We start from the raw sequence: 18254 nt of genomic DNA, 5'->3' as shown, positions 1-18254 counted from the left end.
AAGCTTGGCTATACCTGTCAGTGATTTTTTCGCGAATACAAATTTCTGAAATTCGTCCCAATACATTACAGTTGCCATTTCCTCGAACTCTTCAAGCCACGATTTGATAGACAATGTTCCTGATCCATCAAACGATCTAATAGAATCTTCGATATCTCGAAAGTTCATTGAAAATCGAGGTGCACTAAAGTTAGCCATGTCCCACTGTGACGAACATTGGTCTGGTTCTGTATGTGCCTTGGCCTTTTTATTTGAATGTTTTTTGTATTCTCGTTCATTGTTATATTTCATCATATTTTTACGTGTTGTTGAGCTACATTCACTTTTAATAGCATACTTTACGGCGCCCAAGTTAACTTCATTATTATTTTCCTGCTCCATTTCATTATAATCGTCATCATCGTAATTTAGAACTTCATTTCGAGCCATTACCAAAGTTTGATCGCCTTCGTCGTCGGTTTCACTCTCACTCTCATTTTCATCTTCATTTTCTGTGCCTTCGTCTCCAACAGCAGAAGCAGCAGTTAACAACATTCCCTTTTTCAAATTTACAAAAATATGATGGTACAAATCCTCTACGTCATAGTCAATTCCCAGCAAACAGCAAATAGAAACAAGGTCTGATGTCTTCATGTGCGTCTTCATATATGTGATAACCCCTTAGCGGAAATGGTACTATGGTGTTATGCTGCGGTCTAGCTCGCCGGATGGGTAGGTTCTTATCCGCTATTTAGGTTATACATTTAAATTTCTTAACGTACCATATTGTCTTCCTGGACCAGAGCTGGGAGTTGCAAAAAGGCTATAAACAGAAATTACATCTGTACAGCTCTGATATAATTTGGTATGTTCTCACTGGAAGAACATATCTAAGTATGTGTGTACGTGTTTCTCTCTCCACCAGTTAGTCCAGGGATGGGATGTATTAAAATGATTGATTCGGGCTATGGTTGATTTTTCTTGCGACAGGTATGCATTTTTCAGACTGTTTTGCCTCGAGTACAATTTAAAATTCATCGTTTGGATTTCTTAGTGAGACTTAGGTGTATTAGTCTCAAGGCTTGCCCACCCCATATGACATTTCTGCCATCCATGATATTTCCTATGCCTTAAGGAATATTTGGAAATATCCCAAATTTTGAATTTGTCTACTTTTGTGACCGTTACATTTCAACTTTTTTTAAGAAATTAAAACATGTTTTTATATTCTTTTCAAATTCACATTATAAATATTTTTATTCTTAAATATAGAGGTTTTTAATAAAGTTTATGGTTCAATATTGAAACGAAATATAATTTATTTTAAGGCCTTAAGTATAAATAACACATGAAATCACATAAATAATTATACAGGTTTGTTTTGATTTTACTTATTTATGACAATATTAAAAAAACAATTTAATAATTAACAAAAAAAATAATTAACATTAATATTTTTCTTTAGATTATCCTTAGTTTTTGATAACATTTAATAACCTTTTATATTTATTTTACAAGGTCTAATTGGCGAATTTAATAAATTCATGTAAATGTAGATAAGTAGTTTTAATATTCTAGTTGTTTTTGTTTTTTTAGTAATAGTTTTGTTGTTTTTTTTTATACATTTCTCAGTTTTCTCTATAAAAGTTTTGTGGAAATTAATAATGTTTACTTAATGAAATTTTTAGTAACTCATTTTTTTAAGTTTTATTACATAGGGCAGACTTATTTTTTTATAGATATGCAAATAATAAGATTTATCTATTGAGTCACAATTCATTTTGTAAGTGATTTTCGAATTTTGTTTGGTATTTTTTTTTTTATTTGTTTTAGTATTGTCTGTTTTTATGTATAAATTAAATTTACTTATTTTTTTTTCTTTTTAGTTGAGCACCTTCGATACTCCTGTTGCGGTATCGAAGGTACTCACGAGTTTCTTTCTTTTTTACTTTTCTACAAGACGATCACAGATTTAATTACCTCGTTTAAATTTCCAACATGAACGGCAATATCGGCAATGTGCATTTTTAATTTATTCGGTCTGTCTGTGCCACAACTGTTGGGAAACCACTGGACTTGAATAGTGTATGTCTTTACTGATGTGCTCCCACAACCACGTGGTGTATACACACAAAACCACCACCGACAATATGTGGATTTTTGTCTCCACTAGGAAAGATGGTGTTTTTCAAACTTCCTACCAGATTACATTGCGAATAGAGAAATAGACTATATTAATGGTAAATCAATTTAAAGTGTTCGCACATGGTCAACACATACTTCATTCTATTTCCTCACTATTGACCACGTTTCTTTGCCTCTCAGCACTAACATCACGTTGAAAATTCGTCGTTCAGTTTCCACAAATTTTCTGAATTCGTTTCAGGCTTTCCAATCAAAGTCAGAAATGTTTAAACTCAGTTTATTATTATTATTGGATATAGTTTCTACAAAAATCGCATACATTTTTTTTATTCTCATTAAAAACTTCAAGAAAATGTAGTGTGAACGGCAAATTTTCAATGTTGATTCAAAACCTAACCTCAAAATCCTCACTAAATCAATATTTCATGAATTAAAAATGTGTCTCCACAAAACGTGGAACATGGTTTCATCATATTCTCATAACTTTAATTCGTTTTTCATACATGCAACACAATTCTTTAGTCAACATTGCAGCAAAAATTTTAAATTTATGATTCATTCACTTTTAACTAAAAAAAAGAATTAAAAACTCTCACCTGTTGTTGGAAATTTCCTGTACCGCAAAATTGTCTCTACAACTATATTGTCTCCTTTCTCGGTTTTCACTTTTATTGTTGCACTGAAATTTCCCGATTTTAAACCTGTCGATTCGCTCACTGTATCGCACGAGTGGTGAATAGTAAAAGAGTGTATCCTCAATCGGGACGTAAAACGTCACCTTCGTCAGCATATGGAGAGCCCATATGATCAGTTCCCATATGGTTTAACCATATGATAGCAGATAGTCGTATCTACACTAGTCGTAAATTTTCAACCAGTGTTGGTGAGGTAGTGAAAAATACCAATTCGAATGTGTTTACATTTTATTTGGCCCTTAAAAAAATAAAAGACATACTCTGAGAAATTTGTTGGCCTTGGACATCACAAAGCCAATACTTTTCGCGCAGCCTGTGGAGCGTAAAGTGTTGGGAACAAACAAACAAAAAAAAACAAGCATCTCAGTGTGTCTAGTTGTGGTTGTTGGCAATGGCGCCATGTCCGTCCGCATGTCGACCATATCAATGCAAATGTTCCTGCGCAAAAAGGTAATGTATTAAGAATTATCCTTGTGTGTACAAAAATTCTAATAAAGATTTATTTCCATAGGTTAAAGAAAGGCTTGAAATATATTTTCACGAATGTCGCTGTAATAAGGCAATGGATGAATGCTATGTTTATGAGTGCCTTTGCATAGAAAAAGGAAAACAAAATAAGTTAATGTGTCCAAGGAGTGATTGTTTTGTCTTGTGGATGCCAGAATGCATTCAGTGTTGGTGGAAGATTTGCCATATAGGCTGCAAATGTGCATTGGTGTTACAAAGGGATAACAGTGTATGCATAATGGATGGTGTAAATTCCATACCAAAAAATATGTACTTTTGGATTTCCAACTTAATCGAGATTTATACCTGTACATGATAATGTGTTTGAAAGTGGATATAAAAGATACGTGTATTTTTTTTGGTAGTGATCCAAATTCTAATTTTTTTCTCTTTCATTTTTTTTCAGGCATCATTTCTGACGTCCTAATATGGTTTTCATCATTACATGTACATGATCAATGTCTGTTGTTTGGTCATATATAAATTTTACACACAGAACCAATGCCATTGGAATGATGTACATATCAATGCATTAAAACAAAAAAAGTGTATGTTGTACGTGTGTGTGTCAAATAAAAAGGAAAACAAAATGCGTCCATGTCGACCAAAGTGTCGATATTAAAAAATATCCATCCGTTAATGACAGGCTACCTGATTAGGCTGTTAATGTCGCGTTTGGCAAAAAAAGGTGTTTGGCATAAGACAAAACAAAAATCGGAATGGTATTCAACTTTCCCAATACGATTGCACTATATACCTGTGTATGACTGTCGGTTGACAAAAGGTATCATTTTATTGTGGTAACCCAAAATTTAATTCTCATTTGCTGAAATTTTCTAACATCGTTTTTTTTTCTCTCGTTGCAGATATTCATTCAAGGTCTATTGTATAGTCATGAAAGTGAAACAAATGCAAGCAGTCGATGTCATTGTCATGATATGTCTATCATCATTGCAAAACGAGCGGGTGAATGATTTATGGCGTTTTTGGAAAACCTTGAAAAATATCCTATTACCTGACCTATGGTCAGAGGAAAAGAAAATGAATTCGAAAAATTGGATAAATGCTATCTTATGATACAGCATTCCTATGTAATTATTGCAAGAGGTTAACAACAAACATTCAGGATTATACGTGATTTCTGTTTTCAACCACTTTGATGCCAAATGTTGTGGACTCTTCGGTTTATTTCACAAGATAAGTTTTATTATGTATTGTCTGGTTAACGATCATATACTAATTCATTTTTTTATCTATTTTCAGATTCATTCAATCAAATTATCCAATTATACTAATATTGCTTTATCTTTTTCTATAGGTACTGTGGATTGTAATTGGCGATGATGAATGCAGTATAAAGGATCATTATTGAATTTTGAAGCACCATGAATGCAGACAAACAAAATACATCTTATGGATAACAACTCAACGGTGGATAAACAGAATTTTAAGTGGTGAGAAAACTAGAAAATATGTAGTAGCAGTAGGTTATTGAAATATATAGGCAGATTTTCATACTCGTAGATGTTGTGCGTGTATTACACCTATGTATTCTCCCTTAAGTGTCTCAACCTCATACTGGCAGTTACCGATTGCCCTTCTTATCCGGCACTTTATCCATTGTTTGCAAAATTTTGCATTTATCCCTTTGGCAAAATTACTTTGCACAAAGTTTTTTCTAAACACTTCTTGTCCTGGACGAAAGGTCGTAAAACGGCTTCTCCTATTATATGACCTAACATTCCTCTCATAGGCCTCATGTAATTTCTCATTAATTCTTTTATGCAGTACTTGCATCTGATCAGGTTTAGGTAGTACATTTATTTCGCCCTCTTCCAATGCATTCAGTCTTTTCAATATTTTATATGCGTCCGCGTGTGTAATCATTTGGTATCCCGTCAAAGCAAAATATGGCGACGTACCTGTTGACGAATGTATTGTTGATCTCAACGAGCATTCTATTTTTGAAAAATTTTCGTCCCATTTTGTTTGGTCCGTTTTCAGGTAGGATCGGATGCTACTTAGGATTGTCTGATTAACACGTTCACTTGCGTTTGCCTGTGGTGTGTGTATAGGTGATCTTATGTGGCGTATACCAAATAACTTTAACAATTCTTGAAAGGATTCGGAGACAAATTGTTTCCCATTATCTGAGTGTATACACTCAGGTACTCCGAATTTATGGAAAACTTCTTCCACAAGAAATTTATTGACAAATTTTGCCGTCGCCTTTGTCATTGGCTTTAACAGAACAAATTTGGTTTTATGATCCAATACTATAAAAATGAATGCCTTGCCTGATTTCGTTCGCGGATAAGGACCAAGAAAATCGACATAAATCTTTTGAAAAGGCCTTTGGGTTACAACTTCAACTCCCATTGGTGGCCTTAGAGTATATTTTGGATGTTTTATTTCTTTGCAAGTGTCACATTTATTGACATAATCCCTTATCTGGGTCACCATAGAGGGCCAATAAAAATATTGTCTGACACTTTGCAAAGTTTTTGCCATTCCACTATGCATTGTCGCCTCTTCATGCGACCTCTTTATAATATCAGTAGTCAACTCTTGTGGAGGCCAAATTCTCCAACAGTTACTCTCGGATTCAATATCGTCGCGATTAAAAGTAACCCTTTTGTAAATTATGCCTTCACATACTTTCAAATCTGGAAGTTGATCTGCATTATTTCCAATCGTGTCAATTAACGAAAGATAATTGGAATTTTTAAATTCTCCAGATTCAAAATCAATTAATGCCGGATTCCCTAGGACCAATTCGTCCATACCCAATCTAGACAACATGTCTGGAACAACATTTTTGGACCCTTTTCTGTGTTCTATCGCAAATTTATAACCCTGAAGTTTCAAGCTCCATCTGGCAAGTCGGCCATTGAGGTCACGTTGCCTCATTAACCATTGGAGACTTGAATGGTCAGTAATCACAGAAAATTCCATTAATTCGACATATTGTCTGAAACGTTCGATCGCCAAAATGACAGCCAAACATTCTTTTTCAGTGGTCGAATAGTTTCGTTGGGCAGTATTTAATTTTTTTGAGAAGTACTCAATGGGATGTTCACAATCGTTATCATCCTTCTGAAAAAGTACTGCTCCAACGCCAACATTCGACGCGTCGCACTGAATAAAAAATGGGCGATCGAAGTCCGGACTTGACAACACTGGGCTAGAGATCAAACGTAACTTTAGTTTTTCAAACGAATCTAATGCTTCGGGAGTCATCGTAAATTTTTGTGATTTTTTTAAGGTATCAGTAAGAGATGCTGTGAGTGTCGAAAAGTCATGGATGAATCTTCGATACCATCCCACAGTACCCAAAAATTTACGGACATCCTTTTGGCTATTAGGTGGCTTAATATTCATTATTGCCTCGATTTTGGACGGATCCGGTTTTAATTTGCCTTCACCAACTATGTACCCCAAATATTTTAATTCTTTATAACAGAATTTGGATTTGTCCATATTTATGGTCAATCCAGCTGCTGTCAGTTTGTTTCCCACTAGCTTCAACATTTCCATATGGCTCGAAATTAGGAGACACAATCAATAAATCGTCCAGGTACACAAAAACACGGTCTTTCAACTCTGAAGGAATCACTTTGTCCATCAGTCTACACATCCGTTGAGCAGCGTTGCACAGTCCAAAGGGCATTACCTTAAACTGGTAATGTGGCCTGCCTTGAACTGTGAACGCTGTCAATGGGCGACTTGATTCCTCCAGAGGAATTTGCCAAAATGCGTCCTTTAGATCTATTGCTGTGATGAAAAATGTGTCACCTAATCTGGCTAACAAACCATCTATGTTGGGCAAGGGGTAGGCATCTTTACGAGTCACCTTATTTAGTTCTCTTGCATCCAAACATAGACGATTCTTGTTAGGCCTCATAACTAGTGTCACTCGATTTTTCCACTCTGCATTTGTTGCTTCTTCTATTACACCTAACATAAGCATTCTGTCCAGTTCTTCATATAGAAGTTTCTGTACACCTGGACTGACTGGAAAATATCTCATCTTTTTCGGAGCAGCATTTCCTACATCTATCGAATGCTTTTCCAGATGAGTTTTGCCAAGTCCGTACTTTGTGTAGCAACGAAACGAGAGCTTCACATTCTCCAAAATTAAATTCTGCTCCGGGGTTAAATCATGCATTTTCCTATCGGTATCAGATGCTGCTATTTCACATACAATATCATTACCCATCGAAATTCGTATGCCAAGTCTCTGCCAAAAATCGTATCCTAAAATCAAGGTCTGTTTTAGTGTTGGTACTAAATAAAATACCATTTCTCTATCCATGTTTCCACATTCAACCGACAATATAACTTTTCCAATTATTTTCAATGGCTCTCCGCCAGCAGTATTTATCACAGATTTGAAATTTAAAATTCGTGCCTTCATCTTCTCAACATTTTCTAAACAATTTTTGCCTAAGCAACTCACAGCTGCTCCACTGTCCATTAAACCTTGCATTTCCATTCCGTTCAGTTTGACATTCATATATGGTCGAATGTCACCCTCTACAGGTAAACAAGCTGAAGCTATTTCTTTTCTTTCTTGTTTTCTCCGTTTATGTCCTTTTCTTGCCTTCAAAACATTTCTACTAATCTCAGGTACGAAATCATGAAAAATTTCTTCTCTTTTTCGGTTGTAATTTTCCAATCGGACTTCGTATGGTATTATAGTTCTTATATTTTTACCTGCATCTGTATCAGATTTTCCTGTAAGGATATTGGTGCCTTTCGAATTCCGATTTTCAATGTGATACCCATTTCCATTTTTCTCAATTGTAGATTTCGTCATATCCCTTCCATCATTGTGTGAGTTTTCTAATCTCGATGTATTGTGTTCCACATTGGACAAATTTGTTGAATTTGAAATAACTACATTGCCGCTTGGAAAATTATTCGATGTTAAAAAACTTTTTGAAAAATCATTGTCTGTATTTAATATGGTACTATTCTGTTGCAAAACTACTGGGTCGATTCCTGCTTCGAACATGTTTGCCCAGTCCTCGTCATGTTCCGAAGCGAGTTTCCCGTGCACTTTGGACATTTGGGTGATGTTGTCCCATCGAACCCACATTTGTAACAGAATATATTTCTTTGTTCTTCAGGGCAATCGATAAATGTATGGCAAATGTATGGCAATTCCAGCAGATAAGTTGTCTAACTGGAACTGTATTTGGATACAAAGCCTCTACCTCAGGTTGAAAATTTGAAGGATCAATTTCCTCTATTTCAAGTTCATGAACTCGCCGAAAATTTTGGTTCTGTTGTCTGTAAGAGATTCGCTTTGAAATATTCCTTTCCGCTCTCTTACATTCTTCTATTAGTTCATCAATGGTCTCGATATTCTTGGGAAAAATCAATTGTACCAAACCTTCCTTTAAATTGTCCTTCATTATTCGTACAAGCTCATACTCATGCATTGGAATACGCAATTGGTTTCTGAGTTTCACGATCTCTGATATATACATGTCAGCGGTCTCAGAGGGCAATTGTCGTCTTTCCATTATGCATCTTTGAATTTCGAAATCAGTTTCGAAATTTCTGAATTTCCTAATGAAATGGTATTTCAAATGGTCCCATTGGCATGTTGGATTTTGTTGGCGAAATTGCCAAATCCAATCGTGCGCTCTACCTGTTAGAAGATGATGAAACCCTTTTACAAAAATATCCATAGGACAATTATAATCGACTCTCAAACATTCAGCTCGAAAAACAAAATCTTCGACACTGACTGACTTTGAAGAGCCATCGAATTTCAAACCCCATTTTTGCAATTGCAAAGGTGTCATGGGCTTGTGACCATATGGTGTGTATTGGTCAGGTATATCATGAGACGTATATCCTTGTCGTTGGTATGGCGGATGAGTTTGCATCTGTTGTGAAAATTGCGGTTGTTGGTTATGCTGTCGAAAATTTGGCGTTTGTGAATCTTGTCTATAACGATTATTTACCTGGTCATTTGGTAATCGGTCATTGCGAGGAATATTATTATTCTCAACTGAAACGGTTCCTTGAGAATTTAAGGAATTTCTTATGGCTTGTGGTATCATTATCGCGAGCCTTTGTTCCATAATTTGCAGCATATTTGCCTGTGCAGCGCCTACCGATGCACTGACATAGTCCCTTAAACTCAATCCATCTGCGTTCACAGCAGTATCAGGATTTACGTTTTCCTCCAAAGTTGGTAACCTTGCCCGATTCATGCTTGAAAATTCCCTTCTAATCGATCTAGCCGTGATACTACTGTATTCAGGAGTCGTTATAGAGTGTAACGATTCTGGAGACGATGTTGTCTGTGGGCCTAATTCGGGTTGAAACCGTACAGACATCAAAGGTGGTATATTAGCAGAATTCAAAATAGTTCTGTTAACACTAGATTCTGAATTGATCGAATTAGAATGTGGAGTATTGTTGGTCGAAGTTGCCGTTTCAGAAGTATTTAAGTGTGAAACGCTAGAATTTAAATTCGGTTCAAAATTTTCCGCATTTGGGTTCAAAATACTTAATTGATTATTTCTAGCCGCGATTCTATTTGAAGACCTAGATGGTGCATTTATCCTCGATCTACTTGGCATGACGATTAATAAACTCAAATTCAGTAAATATAAAATTCTATTTTGGTCATGTAATGATGTAAGTAGTTCTATTGAGAGGTAATGAAAATGAATGTGATAGTCTGACAAGTCGAAAAGATCTTTTTTTTTTGTTATGGACACAGAAAATTTCAATAAGACCACAATATAAATAAAAAATAAGAAGATATGTGAGATATATATATAAAAAAAACCAAAATCTTGAAATGTTTTCAACGTTTTAGAAAATTAGAAAAAAAATATTGAAATAAATATTGTTTTGAATATATATAGTTGATAAATATTTTTAGTCTAAATTTTGATTCTAGTAGTTAGTAACACACAAACTAAACATATAATACTACAAATAATATTAACAATTTTTGTTTTCTTTTTCTTTGTTTCTTTTCAGATACATATACATGCAAAGTTGAAATTTCGTAACTGGTCGGATCAAAAGAAGACAATGGAAATCCAAATGCAATCATTTTCATATTTTCAATAATATTTTAAGTATTTTCTAATTTCTTTTTTTTTTTAGAATTGTAATATTACGAAAAATTTAGATTGTAAATAATTTTAAATATTTGTTTTTTATTTTAATAAAACAAAGACAAAAATTCGATTGAATTTTAAATTTTTGGTGTTTTTAATTAAGGTTCTTGGAATTATGGCAAAACAGGTTTGAAAAAATCATATAAAAAAATAATATTTAATTACTTTGATAAAGACTCAATATTTCAATCATTTTGTTTTGAGAAACTGAAACAAATAGATATATTCAGCTTTATAGCCAGTATAATCTATGCTTTCAGGATTTCTCTAAAACAATCTGCTTGCAATTTTGGTCCTTGGACACATCATAGGAATTTGACTGAACATCGTTGCGAATCGGCATGGTGCTAAAGCTCCTTCCGTGACATCCGATGTTCTTGACAAAATCTTTTGTTGGTCTTATTCTATTGCTGAAATAAAAAAAATTAATGGATGATAATATGTGGGTGAAATTGGTTTTTGTGTATCATACACTACAGGAACCAAGGTGTAAAAAAAATCCACTGTTCTGGGTGCGAAAATTTTATGATTGATGGTAGAATCAAAAAAAGTCGCCCCATGTTGCTGGGCGCCAAAATGTGATAACCCCTTAGCGGAAATGGTACTATGGTGTTATGCTGCGGTCTAGCTCGCCGGATGGGTAGGTTCTTATCCGCTATTTAGGTTATACATTTAAATTTCTTAACGTACCATATTGTCTTCCTGGACCAGAGCTGGGAGTTGCAAAAAGGCTATAAACAGAAATTACATCTGTACAGCTCTGATATAATTTGGTATGTTCTCACTGGAAGAACATATCTAAGTATGTGTGTACGTGTTTCTCTCTCCACCAGTTAGTCCAGGGATGGGATGTATTAAAATGATTGATTCGGGCTATGGTTGATTTTTCTTGCGACAGGTATGCATTTTTCAGACTGTTTTGCCTCGAGTACAATTTAAAATTCATCGTTTGGATTTCTTAGTGAGACTTAGGTGTATTAGTCTCAAGGCTTGCCCACCCCATATGACATTTCTGCCATCCATGATATTTCCTATGCCTTAAGGAATATTTGGAAATATCCCAAATTTTGAATTTGTCTACTTTTGTGACCGTTACATTTCAACTTTTTTTAAGAAATTAAAACATGTTTTTATATTCTTTTCAAATTCACATTATAAATATTTTTATTCTTAAATATAGAGGTTTTTAATAAAGTTTATGGTTCAATATTGAAACGAAATATAATTTATTTTAAGGCCTTAAGTATAAATAACACATGAAATCACATAAATAATTATAAAGGTTTGTTTTGATTTTACTTATTTATGACAATATTAAAAAAACAATTTAATAATTAACAAAAAAAAAATAATTAACATTAATATTTTTCTTTAGATTATCCTTAGTTTTTGATAACATTTAATAACCTTTTATATTTATTTTACAAGGTCTAATTGGCGAATTTAATAAATTCATGTAAATGTAGATAAGTAGTTTTAATATTCTAGTTGTTTTTGTTTTTTTAGTAATAGTTTTGTTGTTTTTTTTATACATTTCTCAGTTTTCTCTATAAAAGTTTTGTGGAAATTAATAATGTTTACTTAATGAAATTTTTAGTAACTCATTTTTTTAAGTTTTATTACATAGGGCAGACTTATTTTTTTATAGATATGCAAATAATAAGATTTATCTATTGAGTCACAATTCATTTTGTAAGTGATTTTCGAATTTTGTTTGGTATTTTTTTTTTATTTGTTTTAGTATTGTCTGTTTTTATGTATAAATTAAATTTACTTATTTTTTTTTTCTTTTTAGTTGAGCACCTTCGATACTCCTGTTGCGGTATCGAAGGTACTCACGAGTTTCTTTCTTTTTTACTTTTCTACAAGACGATCACAGATTTAATTACCTCGTTTAAATTTCCAACATGAACGGCAATATCGGCAATGTGCATTTTTAATTTATTCGGTCTGTCTGTGCCACAACTGTTGGGAAACCACTGGACTTGAATAGTGTATGTCTTTACTGATGTGCTCCCACAACCACGTGGTGTATACACACAAAACCACCACCGACAATATGTGGATTTTTGTCTCCACTAGGAAAGATGGTGTTTTTCAAACTTCCTACCAGATTACATTGCGAATAGAGAAATAGACTATATTAATGGTAAATCAATTTAAAGTGTTCGCACATGGTCAACACATACTTCATTCTATTTCCTCACTATTGACCACGTTTCTTTGCCTCTCAGCACTAACATCACGTTGAAAATTCGTCGTTCAGTTTCCACAAATTTTCTGAATTCGTTTCAGGCTTTCCAATCAAAGTCAGAAATGTTTAAACTCAGTTTATTATTATTATTGGATATAGTTTCTACAAAAATCGCATACATTTTTTTTATTCTCATTAAAAACGTCAAGAAAATGTAGTGTGAACGGCAAATTTTCAATGTTGATTCAAAACCTAACCTCAAAATCCTCACTAAATCAATATTTCATGAATTAAAAATGTGTCTCCACAAAACGTGGAACATGGTTTCATCATATTCTCATAACTTTAATTCGTTTTTCATACATGCAACACAATTCTTTAGTCAACATTGCAGCAAAAATTTTAAATTTATGATTCATTCACTTTTAACTAAAAAAAAGAATTAAAAACTCTCACCTGTTGTTGGAAATTTCCTGTACCGCAAAATTGTCTCTACAACTATATTGTCTCCTTTCTCGGTTTTCACTTTTATTGTTGCACTGAAATTTCCCGATTTTAAACCTGTCGATTCGCTCACTGTATCGCACGAGTGGTGAATAGTAAAAGAGTGTATCCTCAATCGGGACGTAAAACGTCACCTTCGTCAGCATATGGAGAGCCCATATGATCAGTTCCCATATGGTTTAACCATATGATAGCAGATAGTCGTATCTACACTAGTCGTAAATTTTCAACCAGTGTTGGTGAGGTAGTGAAAAATACCAATTCGAATGTGTTTACATTTTATTTGGCCCTTAAAAAAATAAAAGACATACTCTGAGAAATTTGTTGGCCTTGGACATCACATATATTCTGCCTTCTTTTTGAATAGCTCGTCGTCTTCACCGAAAGAGAAACCTTCAAATTCTCTGAGCCGTTTACGATTACTACGGTCTCCTTCACTCTCAAATACTAGTTTATGAAGCATAGAAACAGTCGTCCGCTTCGCCGTCGATAGATTATTTCGAACCAATGCAAAATCTCCGAGCACGGGCATTTTTGACAGTTAACGATTTTCTTCTTTACACGTTCAACACCAATGCAGTTACTCGACAAAACTCTCTTCCAATTCCCTCACACACACTTATCCCTTTTTATTCGTGGTACAAATAGAAATTAATTTCACAACACCAGAGTTAATTTTGTCACTTAAGATCTCGGTTGAGCGCCCAATTTTTGTAGGATTTTTAATTATTATAAATCACTGGCTCAATAAAAACACGGTTTATAGGTCATACACTTTAGGCTCAAAATCTACTAAAAGTAGATTTGAAATCCCTTTTTTATAGGGCAATTGGCATTTGAAATCTGGGTAAAGTGGATTTTGGAAGTGTAATGTGAATGAGGTATTATGTCAATTTAGGAATAGTATTTAATGAATTATAGAAATTTAGGGTTATTTAAAATGAAATAATTTAAAATAGAAAAATTGTGTAATGTGAGAGAGAACGTCTGCTTAGCTTCGCGTCGTATTTTGCACTGACTCTTGTTGGTCTTTGTGATGTTAGGCAAACCCTTTTTTTTCTCGTCCTACATATGTATATATAATAATAAATAAAACTGTATTTAAAAACTAAGGTAAGCAGTTCTAATTTTCAAGTAAAAGGTTTACCACAAATATGTAAGATTTATCCAAATGAATGAAAAAAGTTCAAAAAAATCATTCCATATATGAATTCAATTCAGTTAAATTTTTTCATTCTGTAGTATAGTGGTACATAAATATAGGACGATGTTAACTAATATATGGAATGTATTCTACCTAATTTCTACAAAAATCACATCGTTGAAACAAATAAAAATGTCTTTGGCGCTATACGAAGTTCAACTTTCTTCACAATGAGTTCATTTTTACTTAAAGAAGCGGTCATTTTTTCTGGGTGTAGGTGACTCTGGATATCCCACAGAGCCCTGGTGTGTAGTTCCATATGGTGTTGCTGCTGAAGGATCTACAGAAGCTTATTTTAATGGAGTTCATTCAAAGGCTAGGTGTATTATTGAACGCACAATAGGAGTTTTAAAGGCTCGATGGAGAATCCTAGGTAATGAGAGAAGAAGTCGATACACTCCCGAAAAAATGGCAATATTTGGAAATGTATGCGCTGCTTTGCACAATATATGTATAATCCAAAGACAATTAAAGAGGAAGATGTGAATTGGGCATCTTGTTATTCTTTTTTCTCAAGAACCAGAGATTAGCCCCATACACGTTCGATGAGAAGTTGCAACTTTTTTCGGCTTCTCTTTTCATTTTGCATTCGTAACAAAACCTAATTCACTTATTTTAGCAATTTTTTTAACTTTTAAAAGAACAAAAACACTTCATGAAACATTTAGTTAATAATTTAGTGCAATCGACATAGAAATTTGCGGGAACTTTTGAGAAAATAGCAAAATAAAAATTGTCTGCATCAAACCAGTAAGTTCGAAGCCCTTTTCCTACAAGTATGGGGCTAATCTCTGGTTCTTAACACTAACACTATCAAAGCCCAATTCACATCTTCCTTTTTAATTGTCTTTGGTATAATCTTTAATGTGGATATGTACACACATGTGCATTCTAGCGAGCCTTGAAGTATATACTGGCGGGAAACCCGTTTGCTAAAAATTGGTGAAAAAATAAGGGACAAAATGTCTTTAAATAACATTTAAATGGCTATATTAAACAAAAAAAAACTTAGTAAACAAAAATACATTTTACATTTAATTGTTTATGAGATCATGGAGGTAAATCGATCAGTCAGATTTTCATTATTGGTAGGAAATGGAAGAAAGATGAAATGTAATATTTTGTTAAGAAAAGCGCCGCAGGGGAAAAATTTTTGTTTTTTCTCTTTGATGACTTTCTATATAAAAATCTCTTTCTCTTTACGAAATTCGCAATGTACTCGAAATTAGCTTTAATATGAGAATCATATTGCTTATATGAAAAAGGGTAAAAATTTTGAAGGCCCCGGGACCCCTCCGAGTCTATGCTTATGAAGTTTTTTATATGTATTCCAAATATACCCTTTATTAACTCCGAAAATAGGACTTGCCGCCAAAAAATGGTATACTACATTTTGTGTTTAGAATCGAAAGGTCTACACACTGGCAAAAAATTTGACAAATCGGAGCACTTGTACTAAAGTAGATTTAAGCCCTATCGAATGCGGTGACCCAAAAATTTACTGCGATCGAAATGTTTCTTGATACGAAACAGAACTCGATAACGAATGCGGTGATTTGGCCCCAGGGATTGACATAATTTGTATTTCAGAGACCTGGGGGCTAATCACGGCATTCGATATCGAATTCATAATCGTACCGAAAAAATTGTCGATACGATTAAAAGTTTGGATCACGGGATTCGATCGAAATTTGATGCAATTTCTTAAGCGTTGCCAACAGCAAAAAACGAAGCAGAACAAAATGAAATGACAAAATTAAGTTAGCGTCACAAAATAGAATGTAGAAAAAAACATGTTTTTGGAGTTTTCAAAGTAAAAAGTAAATTGTATTGCATTATATCTTATGGACCCATACATTCCTCCGAATTCCTTGCTAATTGGAGGATGAGATGAATATAAAATAATTCGGCGACAAATAAGGAATAAAAGTGCACATTGTTATTGGTGTAAGTACATGGGTTTGAAATGGTGTGCACTGTTAGAAAGTCACCTTTTGCAGGCTCAATGGACGATTTCGGCTGACGAAGGAGGCGTTCAAATGGAAAATAATTTTTGGTGGCAAGTCAACGTCAATTCCAGAGAATGAAGCCGACCCATTTTTGTCGGCGGCGGCTAACACTAAATTTTTGCCTCCGGCGGCGGCGGCTTGACGGCTAAGCCGATAAAAAATTGTCTGTTCGGCGGCGCAAAATTATCTATTATAAAATCAATTTGAAGTGTTCCCAATTGTAATGTGATTAGTTGTACAACCAATCTTACAATCAAATTTACATTTCATTCAAATTTTTTGAGCTAAATTTTTGTAAAACTATTATAGCAACTTGATACTAATTGATTAAAAGTGGAAAGTTCAAAATTTTGGCAAAAACTATAACAAATATTATTAAATTTTTCTGATATAAATCAATATTTTAGATTAATTGGCGGCTAAATTTGAGTCGAGATGAGTCGACATATTCGGCGGCGGCGTCGACTGCTAAAAACGGGTCGGCGACGGCTAAAATCGGCGGCGCGACTCGGCGGCTTCATTCTCTGGTCAATTCTATCACTTTACAATTGTCTGCCGTCTTACAATTTTTTGCGAGGGGAAGCCTTCATAATTCACTATTCTTACAAGATGGCCCAGAACTTTTATTGGAGTTGCATTAGTCCTAAATATTCAAAATATGTTCATTATATGTAAATTTACTACAAATTAGCAACAATTCGAACTAAAACTAATATATTTACTATTCCTATATGGCGAAAACAATGTAAAAAACAAGTGAAAAATGTTTTACGATTGCAATCATGGCTGAATAAGGAGGTTGAATCACGATAACAAAAACAACAATTTCAATATGTTGTTTACAATTTTAAGAAGTCAAAATCAGCTGATAAAAGAATGGTATGGCATTGGTAAAAGTGGCAATTATTTATTCTTTCAATTGTCCTGAAAAAATAATTCAAATCCAGAGAAACATAAAGGTTCAAATTTAATTGTGTCACCTATGAGTGATTGTGAAGTGGATAATTCATCCGAGGAACGCCGATATGAGACAAATAAGACTATAATACCCACCAAAGTTAACCATTGAAGTCAGTCCAATGGCTCTTCGACAGCTATTAACAAAAACAGTTCATGATGCAGTTTAAAAACTGATGTGCGTGGTATTTTGGGTCTGGAATATGTTATCAAGATACTCAAGTCATCTTCGAATAATTCTCCAGCTATGAATGTGTGATTTTGTTTGAGATGAATTTGCTATGCAGTGTTATTTGGAGAGCTGCAACCACCATAAACATATTATTTTGACATCTTAAAATTTTGTCGAAATAAAAAAATTGTAATCATATGGGCCCATGATTTAACCTTCTTGTTCAGCCATGATTGCAATTTACCAATCGAAAAAAATGTCGATCCAAAAAACTCGATATCGACTCCCGTGATCCGAAAAATTTAGATTTCGATCAAAAGTTCTCGATATCGAATGCCGTGATTAGCCCCCTGGCTTAATGATTCCATAACTGACTCCATGTTGAATGTTTTTGGGTACCATTTATTATGTATTAATATATGCTCCTTCGGTGGTGGTGAGGTCATCTACATCAAGAACAACTATAAGTACAAAGTTATTAGACGATCTGACGCAAATGATAAAGTAGAATACATACTGGGGGCTAATCACGGCATTCGATATCGAATTCATAATTGCATCGAGAAAATTGCCGATACGATTAAAAGTTTGGATCACGGCATTCGATCGAAATTTGATGCAATTTCTCTAGCATTGCCAACAGCAAAAAACGAAGCAGAACAAGATGAAATGACAAAATTAAGTTAGCGGCACAAAATAGAATGTAGAAAAACACATATGTTTCTGAAGATTTC

The 18254-nt window shown here is 33.9% G+C and overlaps 1 long non-coding RNA gene across 1 annotated transcript; it reads left to right on the top strand.

Moving 5' to 3' along the window:
- Positions 1-3140: 3140 nt before the first annotated feature.
- LOC142239347 (uncharacterized) lies at positions 3141-10562 on the top strand. The gene is made up of 4 exons (XR_012723001.1): positions 3141-3269; positions 3331-4110; positions 4193-4780; positions 10338-10562. It is a non-coding gene; the product is annotated as an uncharacterized LOC142239347 (long non-coding RNA).
- The last annotated feature ends 7692 nt before the right edge of the window (positions 10563-18254 follow it).

Source organism: Haematobia irritans, chromosome 5, assembly GCF_050003625.1.
Source record: "Haematobia irritans isolate KBUSLIRL chromosome 5, ASM5000362v1, whole genome shotgun sequence".
Lineage (NCBI taxonomy): Eukaryota > Metazoa > Arthropoda > Insecta > Diptera > Muscidae > Haematobia > Haematobia irritans.
This window is presented reverse-complemented; position numbering and strand designations above follow the sequence as displayed.